Consider the following 13,227-nt stretch of genomic DNA (forward strand, 5'->3'; position numbering starts at 1 on the left):
GCGCTCTGGTTAGTCTGGCTAAGGGTTTATTTATCTTGTTGATTTTTTCAAATAACCAGCTCCTTGTTTTGTTCATTCTTTCATAGTTCTTTTTGGTTCTGTTTGGTTGATTTTTACCCTAAGTTTGATTATTTCCTGCCGTCTACTAATCTTGGGGTATTTGCTTTCTTTTGTTCTAGAGCTTTCAAGTGTACTGTCAAGCTGGTAGTGTAAGCTCTCTCCATTCTCTTTTTTGAGGCAAGTTTTCCTCTTAGCACTGCTTTCATTGTGTCCCATAAATTTTGGTATGATGTGCCTTCATTTTCATTCGATTCTAAAAGGTCATTAATTTCTTTCTTTATTTCTTCCTTGGCCAAGCTGTCTTAAGAAGAACATTGTTCAAGGTCCATGTGTATGTGTGTTTTGCTTGAGCTTAGGACTAGCCTTAGGCCATGGTGATCTGATAAGATACATGGAATAATTTCAATATTTCTGTATCTGTTGAGGCCTGTTTTGTGACCAATTATATGGTCAGTTTTGGAGAAGGTACCATGAGGTGGTGAGATGAAGGCATATTCTTTTGCTATAGGGTGGAATGTTCTATAAATATCTGTTAGATAAATTTGGTTCATAACTTCAGTTAGTTTCACTGTATCTTTGTTTAGCTTCTGATTCCATGATTTGTCCATTTTTGAGAGTGGGGTGTTGAAGTCTCCCACTATTACTGTGTGGGGTACAATGTGCATTTTGAGCTTTATTAAAGTATCTTTTATGAATGTGGGTGATCTTGTATTCAGAGCATAGATGTTCAGAATTGAGAGTTCATCTTTGTAGACTTTTCCTTTGACCAGTATGAAGTGTCCCTCCTTATCTTTTTTGACAACTTTTGGTTGAAAGTCAATTTTATCTGATATAAGAATGGCCACTCCAGCTTGTTTCTTGGGACCATTTGCTTGGAGAATTATTTTCCATCCTTTGACTCTTAAATAGTGCCTGTGTTTATCACTGAGGTAGGCTTCTTGCATGCAACAAAACGTTGGGTCCTGTTTAAGTATCCAGTCCATTAGTCTATGTCTTTTTATAGGGGAATTGAGACCATTGATATTAAGAGATATTAAGGAAAAATGATTGTTGCTTACTGTTATCTTCTTAGGTAAAGTTGACATTCTGGTTGTGTAGCTATCTTCTATTGGGTTTGATGAAAGATTACCTTATTGATTTTTCTACAGTGTGGTTCGCTGTCTTGTGTTGGTATTTTCCACCCATTATCCTTTACAGAGCTTGATTTGTAGAAAGATACTGTGTAAATTTGCTTTTGTCATGGAATGTCTTGTTTTTGCCATCTATGGTAATTGAAAGTTTTGCTGGGTATAGTAGTCTGGGCTGACATTTATGTTCTCTTAGGGTCTGTATGACATCTGCTCAGGCTCTTCTAGCTTTCATAGTCTCTGGAGAGAAGTCTGGTGTAATTCTAATAGGTCTGCCTTTATAAGTTACTTGACCTTCTTCTCTCACTGCTTTTAATATTCTTTCTTTGTTTAGTGCATTTGGTGTTTTGATTATTATGTGAAAGGAGGAGTTTCTGCTCTGGTCCAATCTGTTTGGAGTTCTGTAGGCTTCCTGTTTGTTCATGGGCATCTCTTTCTTTTGGTTAGAGAAGTTTTCTTCTATAATTCTGTTGAAGATATTTATTGGGCCTTTAAGATGTAAATCCTCACTTTCTTCTATTCCTATAATCCTTAGGTTTGGTCTTCTCATTGTGTCCTGGAGTTCTTGGATGTTTTGGGATACAAGCTTTTTGCATTTTGCATTTTCTTTGACTGTTGAGTCAATGATTTCTATGGAATCTTCAGCATCTGAGATTCTTTCTTCTCTCTCTTGTATTCTGTTGTTGATGCTTGCATCTATGACTCCTGAATTCTTACCAAGGTTTTCTATCTTCAGAGATGTCTCACTTTGTGATTTCTTTGTTGATTTTATTTCCAGGTTTAGATCCTGGATAGTTTTGCTCAGTTCCTTCACTTGTTTGTTTGTTTTTTCCTGAAATTCTTTAAGGAATTGTTGTGTTACCTCTTTAAGGGCTTCTACCTGTTGATCCATGTTCTCTTGTGTTTGTTTTAGGGATTTTTGTGATTCCTCTTTATGGGTTTCTGCATGTTGACCCATGTTCTCTGCTAATTCCCTATGGGATTTGTGTATTGCCTCTTTAAGGGCTTCAACATGTTGACCCATATTCTCCCATATTTCTTTAAGAGATTTTTGTATTTCCTCTTTAAGGGCTTCTACCTTTTGATCCATATTCTCTTGTCCTTCTTTAAGGGTTTTTTGTGCTTCTACCTGTTGACCCATGTTCTCTTGTATTTCCTTAAGGTAGTTATTTATGTCCTTCTTGAAGTCCTTCATCAGTGATATGAGATGTGATTTCAAATCTGGTTCTTGCTTTTCTGATGTGATGGAGTATGCAGGATTTGCTGTTGTGGGAGAGCTGGGATCTGATGGTGCCATGCTGCCTTGGTTTCTAGTGGCAATGATCTTGGATCACGTTATCTCTGGTGTTAGCTGGTTTTGCTGACACTATTTTCTCTATCCTGCTGGCCAGTGCTTCTGTATTCCTGGGATTCTCTTCCTGTCCAATGCCCTGCAAACAACTGATTCTCCAGGAAGTATCAGGAGATGGGATCTCCCCTGTGGCAGACTTGACAAGGATCAAATGCCCTGCTTCTGCTAATTCTCAAATGCCCTGCTCCTGTTGGTTCTCTAGAGAGCATCAGCAAGTGGTGTCCTCTCTGTGCCAGATGTGGCACAGTTCTCCCACCCCTGACTGCCAGAGGTGGTGACAGGGGAGGAGGAAGGGGTAGAAGCAGCAGAAAGGGGTTAGGTGAACTAATATCCTGCTCCTGTCAGTTCTCTAGAGAGCATCAGGAAGCGGTATCCTCTCTGTGCCAGATGTGGTGTAGGTCTCACAAAGGGTCATTTTAAGTGCATATCTGAAGCATGCAAAGTGTTTAAGAAACTTGGTGCCCATGGAGGTACAACATAATGAAAATACTAAACTATAATGTATAATTCAGAGGGGGGCAATTCTGTGATTATGTAGTGTGTTTGGAGTGGGGAATGGGGGTTTTCATGCTTGAGAGGAAAGGGAAGCAAAGAGAAAGTCTCTGGCAGAACACTAGTGGAAACAACAGTATGATCGAAATCTATGTGTGCTTCTGTCAGTCTGAGAAAGATCCCAGAGAGCAAGGAAGGGCTAAAGACTGAGTGCAGGGTGTTCTGGGGGCTAACTCTGACTTTCCAGGCTGTGTAACTGCCTCGTATTTCTAGACTGAGTGTCTGGGACCTGTTGGCTGTTAAAGCCTGTAAAACATGAGGGCATTTACAAGGCAGAAGGAGGGCTGTTGCCTCGAGAATAGTGTCTCCTTGGGATTTTTATCCTTTCCCCTTTTTCCTTTGCTAAGCAGAAGCATTGACATTTTATATTAGTTGTTGTGCCAATTTCCCATTTCTTACTTCTTGTTGTTTCCTGGGTTGTCTGGATCCTTTTAATAAAGCCCTTGCCTCTCATTATGGTGAAGTTTTTATCTCTGTGTCTGTTTTACCAACTTCAGATTTTTTTTGTACTTACATTCAGGCCTTTCTTTATTTTGATTTGATTGTTGTCCACAGTGGCAGACAGAGATCTAATTTCATTCTCCCAGTCCCAGTTACAGAAGAGATGCCACAGCTCCAATGTGTGCTGTTGCTAATTCAGTGAAATTCAGGTGGATGTAGCTGTCTATATTTATTTCTAGGACAACTATCTCAAAGCACTGAGCCTCACAGTGCTTTTGTGTTAGTGCTCTGCTGTTCTGATGCCTACAACTCTGTACTACATGTAGTCAGGTGCTGTGATACCCCCACTGCACTTTATGCTTCTGTGAGTATTTGAGAATCACGATTTTGTTTGTGAATGTAATATTGTTACACTTTTATTGAAACTTCGTTAAATCTTAGGTAACTATTTTCATATTATCATTTTAATGAAAAAATCATAAAATGTGATTTCCACAAGTGCTATATTGAATGTCACTGACATGAGTGGTATCACTTCCCTATCAGAAGAGCCAAAGTCATGTCCTCTCTTTGCTTTCATGACACTGACACCACGTTTTTATTCCAGTAGTAAAATCAAATATGTGTTTTGCGCTCTAGGAAAGTAGGATAAATAAATAAAGAAAGAAAGAAAGAAATAACTGTTATGAACATTAGAGTGCATACTATCTACTTGCTTCATTTTACTCTCTGATGTTATTAAGAAATAAATGTAATGAAAACACAGTAAGGCAGAATTCCACAATTTAATTTTACCACTTCAAAATTTAGTGCAATTAAATGAAGATTTGTGTACAACTGAAGGATGTAAAGTTTTTTCTCTGTGGAGAAATAGTCTGAATGTCCCTTCCACGCAGTTTGGAGATGAATGGAGATGGGGAAGCAAGACCCTTTCCTCCCTCACTTCAACCAAACTGGAAAACAAATTTAGTTTGTGTTTTCTCTTGAAAAACAACCAAATGTTCAACCAACAGTGTGTCACTATATTCTTACAAATATTTCAAACAGAACAAGTATTTGATGATTGAGTGTGTTTTATAAAAAGATCATTTTTCAGAACAATTAGTACTTATTGCTATGAATGAAATTAAGAAAAACTGGAAAATGTCTTCAAAAATACAAACAAAACGTTGTTTTGCTGTTAATGTCTGAGTAGTCTTTACTCTCTGATTCCTGGGAGTATGGGTCACTAGTGAAATAAAAATCCATCCGTATGAACACAGGAGGCATAAGAACAGCAGACTTCTAGAATTTATGGTTTTTGAAAACCAAAGACACATCGTATCCAGTATGAGTTTTGACAGCATCTTGATGTGGTAAGTGCCCTCTCAGGCGGTAAGTTTCTAGAGGGAGGTCTAAAGATATCATGCTACTCTGAAGCAGAAAGTATGAGTAGACTCAAATCTCACCAACAAGTAACATGGTACTTGGAAAAATGGCATCATATTAAAATCAGACTCTATACACACATACACACACAAAGAGGCAGAGAGAGACAGAGAGAGACAGACACAGAAAGACAGAGATACTTAGAGACATAGAAAGAGACAAAGAGACGGAGACAGAAAGGAGGGTAGGGAGATAGGGAGAGAGATAGGCAGACAAAAGAGACTGAATCAGACTTCAGGGTGGGTGCAATTATTATAGGCTGAGGAACACCATAGACATCAGTGCACAAAGGGTGGACAGAAAGGGAGATGTCTGTCTTCATCCTGACTTTGAGGAAACAGTGAGGCACAACCTCATCACCTGCAGGAACTGGTTCCTGAGAGAGAACTATCAGCGAAGCTCTGTCAACTGTAATAAGTCACCAATGGGAATAACAATAGCAATAACATAATCTACTTCTTTGTTCTGAAGAGAATCTGTGCTATGAAAGCTCTGCCCAGTGTCTACATAGTAAGGGAAACTCATAGAACCATGAAAGCATCATTTCCAACTTCAAAGAAGCAAGGAAGACATTGTAGACAGACTAAATAATTGTTCCCAAAAGAGCAATATTTAGATATGAAGCCAGTCTGGATACTTGGTGTGTGTTTTCATACATGTATGCACTTTGACTTTCTACCATGCTGATTGTTTTTATTGGAAATGAGACTTACTATTTATATGGAATATATTTGAGGTATAGTTGAAAAATTAAAATTTGATTTCAAAGTCATTATTTGAGTCTTATGCTTTGAGGCCACGGAGAGAACACACAAATGAACCCTTCCCTACAAAAAGGAAAAAAATGATGGAGACAATTTTGAATTTCTTTCTTCTGCCTGATCTGTGATTTCAAAGGCTTCCAACAGTCTTTAGTCACTTGGAAGAAACTCCAACTAATACTTAGATGGTATGGGATTGATTTCTAGGGACCTGTCTGTTTCTCTTTCCAAGTTTCAGGAATAGTTATATGTGCTGCTGTACCTGAATTTACATGGGTGCTGGGAAACCAATCAGATACTCATGTATGTGCTGTAAGAATACTGGTGAATAAACAATTCAACAGCTCTTAAGAACATACTTTGGGTGAAATTTTCTTCATTCTTTTATTAAATGAGTAAATTTCACATATACGATATATATATATATATATATATATATATATATATATATATATATATATACAATATATATTGTAAAAGATAATGATTATTCATTCAGTGGAAAAGTTCTAAATGGCTTTGTTGAAGAGAGCAGAGAAAGTTGGCGTAATAATGAAAACTAAAATCATTAATAAAAAAATGCCCAGACACACACACAAAAAAAATCGGTTAAAAACAGAGAAAAAATTGGAAAGACAGGGGAAGACATTTAGAAATTAGAAACTAGTGATTTTCTCCTATTTAAGACACATCCACATAGAAGGGTCTTCAGAGAACCTAGAGGGGAAGGTTCAGGATAAAACGGCCTAGAGTTCCAGCAGCATCTGCAAGATCCACAATGGTTAGGCTCTGTGCTTTCCTGATGATCCTGGTGGTGATGAGCTACTGGTCAATTTTCTCTCTTAGATGTGACCTGCCTCAGACTCATAACCTCAGGAACAAGAGAGCCTTTACACTCCTGGTACAAATGAGAACACTCTCCCCTGTCTCCTGCCTGAAGGACAGGAAGGACTTTGGATTCACCCAGGAGAAGGTGGAAGCCCAGCATGCAGAAGGCTCAAGCCATCCCTGTCCTGTTTGTGCTGACCCAGCAGGTCCTGACCCTCTTCACATCAAAGGACTCATCTGCTGCTTGGGATGCAGCCCTCCTAGACTCACTCTGCAATGACCTCCACCAGCAGAATGACACTGCAAAATCTGTCTGATGCAGCAGGTGGGGGTGCAGGAACTGGCTGTTAAAAAAATACTTCCACGGGATCACTGTGTACCTGAGAGTGAAGAAACAGCCCCTGTGCCTGGGAGGTGGTCAGAGCAGAAGTCTGGAGAGCCCTCTCTTCCTCAGTCAAGTTGCTGGCAAGTCTAAGTGAGGAGAAAGAGCAAGTCCTGCAATAAAGTAGAGAGGACTCTCCTGGACTAGGACACTGCATTGCACTGCCCAGATTCTACCATCTCAAAAATATCAGCCATTTTGACATGAATTGAAACAAATTGCCTAGATGCTTCTGCAGTAGTGAGCAATGATTTGTAAATCTCTAAAGACATTTGTTCTCCACCCATTCAGATTTATTTATTTATTTATTTATTGATTGATTGATTATCTAACTTATTTTCTACTTTAATTTGATACAGATTTATATTTTCTTCAGTGTAACAAATACATATATATCCAGTTAATTTTCCACGTTCTATAAATTTTTCTTTAAAAAAATCTACTTTGACCTTTTCATTCTTTACATCTTTTCAAATATTACCAATGTTTATTTTCTTTATTCATATTTAAAATGCTATCCCTAAAGATCTTCACCAATCCTACATCAGATAGAGGGCTAATATCCAATATATATAAAGAACTCAAGAAGTTAGATTCCAGAAAACCAAACAACCCTATTAAAAAATGGGGTACAGAGTTAAACAAAGAATTCTCACCTGAAGAACTTCGGATGGCGGAGAAGCATCTTAAAAAATGCTCAACATCAGTAGTCATTAAGGAAATGCAAATCAAAACAACCCTGAGATTTCACCTTACACCAGTCAGAATGGCTAAGATTAAAAATTCAGGAGATAGCAGGTGTTGGAGAGGGTGTGGAGAAAGAGGAACACTCCTCCACTGCTGGTGGGGTTGCAAATTGGTACAAGCACTCTGGAAATCAGTCTGGCGGTTCCTCCGAAAACTGGGCACCTCACTTCCAGAAGATCCTGCTATACCACTCCTGGGCATATACCCAGAGGATTCCCCACCATGTAATAAGGATACATGCTCTACTATGTTCATAGCAGCCCTATTTATAATTGCCAGGTGTTGGAAAGAACCCAGGTATCCCTCAACAGAAGAGTGGATGCAAAAAATGTGGGATATCTACACAATGGAGTACTATTCAGCCATTAGAAACAACGAATTCATGAAATTCTTAGGTAAATGGATGGAGCTAGAGAACATCATACTAAGTGAGGTAACCCAGACTCAAAAGATGAATCATGGTATGCACTCACTAATAAGTGGATATTAACCTAGAAACCTAGATTACCCAAAACATAATCCACACATCAAATGAGGTACAAGAAGAAAGGAAGAGTGGCCCCTTGTTCTGGAAATACTCAATGAAGCAGTATTCAGCAAAACCAGAACGGGGAAGTGGGAAGGGGTGGGTGGGAGGACAGGGGGAGAGAAGGGGGCTTACGGGACTCTTTGGGAGTGGGGAAATCATTTGAAATGTAAATAAAAAATAAATCGAATAAAAAAAAGATTCAAAAAAAACAAAAAAAAAACCAAAAAAAAAAAAAAATAAAATAAAATGCTATCCCTTTTCCCAGTTCCCCCTACCCACACTAGAAACAACCTATCCCATCCACCCCCTGCTTCTATGAGGGTCTTCTCCCACCCACCTACCCACACCCACCTCTTTGCTCTCAAATTTACCTACACTGGGGCATCAAGCCTTCCCAGGACCAAGGGCCTCTCCTCCCATTGATGCATGACAAGACCTTCCTCTGCTACATATCCAACTGGAGACATGGGTCCCTCCATGTGTACTCTTTGATTGGTGATTTAGTCTCTCGGAGCTCTTGGGGGGTCATATTGGTTGATATTGTTGTTCTTCCTATGGGGTTGCAAACCTCTTCAGCTCTTCTTGGGTCCTTTTTCTAACTCTTCCATTGGAGACCCCATGCTCAGTCCATTGGTTGGATACCTCTGTCTTTGTCAGGCTGTGTCAGAGCCTCTCAGGAGTCAGGTATATCAGGCTCCTTTCAGCAAACACTTCTTGGCATCCACAATAGTGTCTAGGTTTGGAGACTGTACACAGGATGGATGCCCAGTATTATCAATGTTTTAAACTAATACTCTGCAGTATAGAAGTTAGATACAAGGCCAGGGTGCCAAGTATTGTGGATGCATATGTCAATGCTTAGTGTTTACATGAGTAGATACACACATCTCCTATTTCTCATTCATTGATGGGAAAAATCTAAATATTTATATTTCTCTAGTACACAGTAATCTTCTATATATGCAACCAGCACAGTGTGCAGAAGGAAGGCAGAATATCTTTCTACTGTCAAATTGTGACTTAGTCTTTTGTGATCAACTCATTCCTACACTTAACCAGTCTCTGACTTCCCTTACTCAGGTACTCATGTACTATGTGTTCAATTGAAAACACAAGTTCTTCACATGAATTCTATAGCTGAAAACAGTAGTCTTGTATTGTTTATGAATCCAAAACCAAGGGGACATCACTTCCAGGATGAGTTCTGAAGTCATGCTTGTAAGTGCACTCCTGTGCAGTTAGGTACAAGATGGAGGGCTGAGGATGAGGTTCTCTCTATAGCTGAATGCTAGTAAATGTGATAGCTATTGAATAAGTGCCATGGAATTTCAGAAGAAGCACCATCTTTGGGTCAGACTCTGTCAGGATTTGTGTAGGACAGGCAAATTCTAGTGGATGACTTTCTTGGAGATGGCCCACTGTTTTTTTGAATGGTTTATTATGGGTGAACTCTGAGAAGCAAGACTCTGAAAGACTTCATCTCAGTATTGCTTCTTGCAATTTACATGCCTTCCCTATCACTATTATAAGATCTAATAATTCCTGGGCATCAAACCATCCTATTTGGTAAATTCCCTGCAGATCAACATAAAGATGAACTTTCATGAATTAATATTGCTTAGATGAATTAATGATTTTTAAAGAATTCCTTATTTGATTCAAGTAATTCTAGAAAGAACATTTTAGGAGATGGTTTCAGATTTTTTTTCTAGAAAGATGTAATAAAGTTAGAATCAAGAATAGAATGTGCCCACTCCTTATAATAGTAAGTAGAGGGTGCATAATAATAAATACCATAGCTTTTCATAATTGCACTAAAAGATTAACATGCTTGGGACAAATTTGTGTTCAAAGAAAAACATTCAGGTTCAAGGATGAAGCCACAAATGTGCACTAGGATAAGGCAAGGCCATGTAAAAACTATTGTTTTGGACTTACAATGATCGTAGAGTATGCAACATTCCTGTGAACTTGTTACTGATGCCTTTTTTAATTCCCTTGTTTTTGTAACATTTTTACCTACAAGCTAATTGTTTCTTACATAGAGAACTTTTTGTTGAAAAGCTATAAGAAGCTGAAAGCAGTAAAAGATATGGTGCATCCAAATTTTTCTTCACTCAATGCGCGCGCGCGCGCGCGTGTGTGTGTGTGTGTGTGTGTGTGTGTGTGTGTTTATTTAAGCACAGAACCATAATAAAGCGACAAGCTCCCAAAGTTTAAATATGCATGGGGAGTTAAAAATACAGATACAGAATTTCATAAAGCACATTGATTTATAAAACAAAGATACAGCATTCTATCAAGACCACAGAGTTAACGAAAAAAGAAACCAAAGCTTAATAAAGCATAAAAAGTAAGATTATAAGGCCAAGGATCATTTGGTCTATAGCCTTTGCTCAACTCTGTGTTTCACCTCAGCTCCAACTCCAAAAGTCCAGGCATTCCTCTGTCAGCTCCCTACACACATCCACACCAAATGAAGAAACAGTGTTGAGGGTCAGGGTAATAGTTAGACGCTGAAGACCCCTGCAGAACTTACTGTAAATGTTGATCCTGACTTTGAAGGACCAGTGAAGCATGACCATGTGACCAACAGGAATTTGTTTCTGGTGTTTCTCTAAATTGGAAATGCTATTTGTTCAATACACCAAATAGAATGCAAGCACTGTCATGACAAATGTACAGAAATATAGAGAGAGATGTCAGAGGAAGCACTTTGTCTGTAGTGAGTCACTTGGGGGAACAAAGAGGAAAAGCACCATCTGTTTGTCCATCCTGAAGAGACTCTGTGCTGGGAAGGTTCTGCTCAATCACTGCCTGGTTACATAAACACAAGGAGCCTTGGGCATCACGTTCCACTTAGAGTAAAGGAGACAGCTAAGGCTGAAATGTCTCTTAAAGAGCAATGCATACATAGTAAATGAATTCAATAACTCTGTGTGAGTGTGCATGGGTACATCTGTGGTGTGTGTGAGTGTGTGTGTGTGTGTGTGTGTGTGTGTGTGATTGCTATATTCTCCCAAAGGAGTAAAGGACTTTTAAATGGAGACACAAGCTATAGGATCCCGTTCTCTCCATTCTAGTCCTATGAACGTGCTCACTGGATTCCTAAATTTCTTTCATCTTCCTCATCATTTGAATATTACACTTCAGACACCTGTGTGGATCCACAGAAATGACAGAAAAACAGACTTTCTGCTTTAAGATTCCAAGTCAGAGGCATTAGAAGGCTATGGAGACCCAGCAGACAGAGGGCATTGAGAAAGGCCTGCAAAGCCAAGGAAATCATTACCAGCATTAGCAGACATGTAGAGATGAGGAAACATAGTTCCCAAGTGTCTGACACAGTGTATACCCTCAAAGTAGAAAAAACTAGTATTATCAACAGCACAAAAGCAAATATTCTAGCTAGATACATTTTTTTTCCACAAGGGAAATAGAGAGTCTACTATGCTCCTACAGAGAAGTATTTTTTTTAAATATACAAAACCATACATAGAACACTCATTGTTGTCACTGAATAAATTAAATGTATTCCTACCTTTCAAAATGGGTGCAAAGACTTTGAAATCTGCAGTACAAAGGAATGACTGCAGATCCCTTACTGCTGTGAGGAGGTGCAGAGAAGGTAGACCCAATTCTATTGTGATCTGATAGGAACAGTGTGTATGGTTCTGACTGATACTCCAATATCCTGAGCATAATTATAAACATTGCATGTTGATTTGCTTGGTTTTAATAGTACTGGTGCCATAGAGTGGGAGATTTCAAGCATTTAAAATACAAAGTTCAGATACTTACCTCTATATTTTGGTTTGGATGCAAAATGTCACTGGGGTTGAACTGTTCAAGGTTGGTACTCAGGGAAGTTGGTTCTCAGGGCACTGACGCCTTTATCTTATCCTCTAGGAACAAACTTTACAATGCAAACCCATTGATTATTTCAGATGAGTGGACCATTAGGTAGTGAGGCTTTGCTGGAGGATGGTTAGGGGATCCATCCTAAGGACAGAGTTTCCCAGTCTGCCTCTTGGAAAGCACAAAATGAGCAAAGTTTTTTGAGATATATGGTCTTCCCACTATGCAACGGATTCAGAAATCCATGGTGTTAATGGTCTAAGGTTATAAGACAAAATAAATGAAAATTTAAGCTTTGAGATTTTAAATACCTTATTACTCTTATATGTGTGTGTGAATGTCTGTCTGTGTTTATGTCTGTGTATTTGTGGCTGCACGCATTTATCTATGTGAGTAAATGTGCATGTGTGTCCATGTGTCTGTCTGCACTCAATGTGCTTGTATTTAACTGCATGTGTGCCTGTATGTGTGTGTTTGTTTGTGTTTGTGTATTTGGGTATGTATGCATGTGATTTTGTATGAAGATCTACATGTATATGTCTGTTCATGAGTGTGTGTATGAGTTTATGTGTGTAGTATTATGGTGGAATGTGACTGTGTTTGCAAAGGTTTGTGAGAATTTGTGAGAATGTGTGGGAACTTTTGCAGGTGTGTATGCGTGTTTGATTAAATGATGGCATATGTTTATGGGGAAATCTGTAAATGTATGTGTATGTGTGTTTAAATGTTTGTCTAGTGTTTGTTGATGTGTTGAAAACTGAGAGGATATGGGTGTGTATGAATGAATGGGGAATTTTTTTATATATGTATAAGTATTGTGGGAATGTGTGTATTTTTGAGTTTGTAAGTGAGTGTATGGATGTATGTCTGGGTTTCTATATGTGTGGATATTTTTGTGTATGTCTTGTGTATGTTTTTGTGTATGTGTTTTGTGTTTGTATATGTGAGTATGTTTGTGCATAAACATGTGAGAATATCTATTTGTGTGTCTCTGTGTATGTTTGTTTATGAGTGTGAGCATGTGTGCATTTGTGTGTGAGAATGCTTATCTCTGTATGTGAGTATGTGTGTGGGGGTTATGGGTATGTGTGTATTGTGTGAGTGTGTTTGTATATTTCTGTGCATCTTTCTTTAAGAGTAGGTCTGTGTCGACATGATCGTCT

General features: G+C 38.6%; 1 pseudogene; it reads left to right on the forward strand.

Annotated features, from left to right (window-relative positions):
* Positions 1-6,498: 6,498 nt before the first annotated feature.
* On the forward strand, positions 6,499-7,052 carry LOC127680283 (interferon alpha-1-like; annotated as a pseudogene).
* The last annotated feature ends 6,175 nt before the right edge of the window (positions 7,053-13,227 follow it).

This window comes from Apodemus sylvaticus, chromosome 3, assembly GCF_947179515.1.
Source record: "Apodemus sylvaticus chromosome 3, mApoSyl1.1, whole genome shotgun sequence".
Classification (NCBI taxonomy): domain Eukaryota; kingdom Metazoa; phylum Chordata; class Mammalia; order Rodentia; family Muridae; genus Apodemus; species Apodemus sylvaticus.